The sequence below is a fragment of the Solanum tuberosum genome, unplaced genomic scaffold (assembly GCF_000226075.1).
Source record: "Solanum tuberosum cultivar DM 1-3 516 R44 unplaced genomic scaffold, SolTub_3.0 scf00678, whole genome shotgun sequence".
In the NCBI taxonomy this organism is placed as follows: Eukaryota; Viridiplantae; Streptophyta; class Magnoliopsida; order Solanales; family Solanaceae; genus Solanum; species Solanum tuberosum.
In genome coordinates, this window is record NW_006239614.1 from 99,823 (window position 1) to 103,117 (window position 3,295).

A 3,295-nucleotide genomic window follows, 5' to 3' on the forward strand; every position below is an offset into this window, starting at 1 on the left:
CTTCAAATAAAAATCACATACAAGAATATAGTAATTCATACTTTCCTTGAAAGTGTGGAACAAAATATACACTTCTCTAAGCTAAAATACTTGCCCTTAGGTTAGTACAATGAGAGGATTAGATAGACGGAGAATAACAACTTGATGAAGGATGAAGTTCAAATAGGCTGTAGTTCTTCTAAGAAGACGTGAATTGATAGATTAGCCTATCCGAGTTGATCATTTTCAACTCTAAAGAAGGACATGGATAATAGCAACAATGAGTCAATCTTTTTCAACTCGAAGGAAACTCAGTGAGTAATTACTATAAGAATCACTAACTCGAAGGGAACTCAGTGAGTAATTACTATTAAAATCACTAACTCGAAGGAAACTACCATAAGAATCACTAAGAATAGGTTGTAATTTCAAATTTTGGGGATCGGATTTGCTTTAAATCCTTTGAAAAGTTCTTTGGGTGTTTCATAAATTTAACTTTGATTAAACAAAAAAATGCCAAATAGATGGAAACAATGAAAACCTGAGTTAGCTGAAGCATGTAATGTCCATAAATAGAGAAATTGCTTAAATGAAAAAATAGAATCGTATTTATGCACCTTTTTTGCTCGGATCGAAGATTAAGCTATAGAGTTCTTACCCAAATTCCAACTCTACGAAGTAAAAATAGTGAAGATTCTTAGAGAACATTACCGAAACTCTGATATTAGAAATAAAAAAGATGATGAGATTAAAATTAAACTCGAATAAAAGAATAACTAATCGAATGCAAAGAAATACACTTTACCTGAGATGAAAATAAAGACTTCTAAAACCCTATAAACTAAGGGATGAGCAGCTAGAGATGGTCAAGCATTGGAGAGGAGCGACTTGTCGGAGAGGTGGCAACGAAAAAGACACCGATGGTGTTTATGATTTCAGGCTTTTATGATGAGAACGAGAGTAGCGAGAAAATGAAGTCACCGTGCCCTAGAATAGTAGAATTTATTTTTCTAGAAACTAATATTAAAATATTTTAATTAATAAAATATACTAGCGACAGATATTCCGTCACTACTTCCGTAGCTAACATTTAATAAGTTTTGTCGCATGATTTTTGTTGCTAATTTTTGTAGCTAGCATGAGAGCGCAAAAATTTAGCTCCACAATTTAGTGACGGATTTATATTTCCGTCGTTAATCCGTAGCTAAATTTGATGTCAAATATATTTTTGCCTTATTAGTGACATAATTAAAATTTGGTTGCTAATCCGTCGCTATTTAGCGATGGAAATCTCTTTGTAGCTAAAATCCGTCGCTAAATCAAGTTTTTTTTGTAGTGTTGGTTTGCGCATCGATGGTGATGTTGTGTACATGCAGGATGCTGCACAGAGGATTCGTTCATGGCATACTTTATTAGAGACACTCACAAGATGAGCCATAGCACCTGCTGATATGGATGGTGCAAGCCGGGTGAGGATACATAGCATTACCGGCTACTTGCAAGATCAGTTACAAGTAGATCCGATAGGAGATGCTACTCCAGTGGAACTAGTTGAGAAAATTCCTAGACTTTACATGCTTGTTATATTGGGGGGCATCTTATTTCCAAACACGTCGGGGAACCTTATTAGCTTACACTACTTGGCGTTTCTAGATCATATCCACTACGTAGGTAAAGTACAGTTGGGGCAGTGCAGTGTTGACCTACTTGTATCGTGCACTTTGTCGGGCATTTTGAATGGTTTAGGCATCCATTGTTGCTTTTGTAGTACTAGCTGATTGACAAATTTTGATCTTGTAACAAATCGGTTCACAATCTGATTGTAAGTGAGTCTTACCATTCCAGTAACTGGCAGCCCCCTGGCTGACTTAAGAAGACCATTGAATGACTCAAAACTGTTTGTTGTCAGCATGCCCCATCTCCTACCTCCATCCCTGTGCAATGTCCATTTGTCAAGATCGTTTTTCATTAACCACACATACGCTTCCGGGGTTTAATCTCCTTGATCATCTCCATTTTTTTCAAAAACTTTTTCTCCTGACAGTGATTTGCAGTTGCCCATAAAAGGTTGTTTAAAGTTGACATTTTTGAATTTTTTTTGAAAATTGGCCTTCAAATGTCTTAAACAAAAACGATAGAACCCAAATGGGGTCTGCCAATTAGGAGAATTATACACGGATGAGAGTATTCCATGATGTCTATCTGAAATCAATGCCACACATCTACGACCCTTGACAACGTGCAAGTGCAAATGATCCAAAAATAAACTTCATGTCTTCATGCTCTCACTTTGCAACTATTGCAAATGCCAAAGGTAATATTGAGCCGTTACCATCCGTTGCAATCGCAATCAACAAGATATCATATTTTCCATAGACATGTGTTCTGTCGATCGATATAACAGGACGACAAAACACAAACCAATCAATGCATGGTTTAAAAGTCCAGAACACATAATTGAATACATCTTCAATGACATCGACACGCCGCTTTGTTTTCCATTCAACTATTGTTCCGGGATTGAAGTGTTTCAAAGCCTCCATGAACCTCGGCAACTCGGCAAAAGAACCCTCCCAAGTACCATAGACTTTTTCAAAAGTACGCTTGCGACCTAGATATGCTTTTCTTCTGCTTATCAAAATCCCATATGCTTTAAGAACGGTTGTTTGACAGTCTTTGATGGGAAACCTGAAAAGTAAAAATAATATTAATTATCAAATAAAAAATGAATATTTTCTTATTAAAGAAAAATCATCTAAGGATAAAATAGTACCTTGGCGTTTTTTCTATATCAACACGGAGGACGTTAGCAATCATATCAACATCCAAGTTTTTTAGTCCATCGCGGCACGTACCCATATCACATGTATGTTCTTTAATGTATCTTCCAACTTTCCACATGTTAGTATGTTTATCATTAAAAGAAGTTAGCCTAAATCGACATCCTTGTTCTACACGCCTGCAAACAAGTCGCCATGATTTCTTTGTCGATTTAATAACAAAGTACTCCCTCGCTATCTTTAAATGTAAAAGCTTAACTGCTCTCTGCAATTGCTTCTTTGAATTGAATAACATGCCTTTTTCAATATAAATAGCACCATTCATGAAATCTTCCGGTTCACCCCACGTACGTTGTGATGTTTATTCATCATGTGTATCGCCAAAGATATTTGAACCTTCTAGGAGATGATCAAGATAAGGAATTTCATGATTACGAAACGGACTCATGGACATCGGTCTTGGTGACCGATTGGGCATTAAAAAATCATCATCACTAGATGATGCCTCAAATGGAACATTATCTCCTGATTCCTCG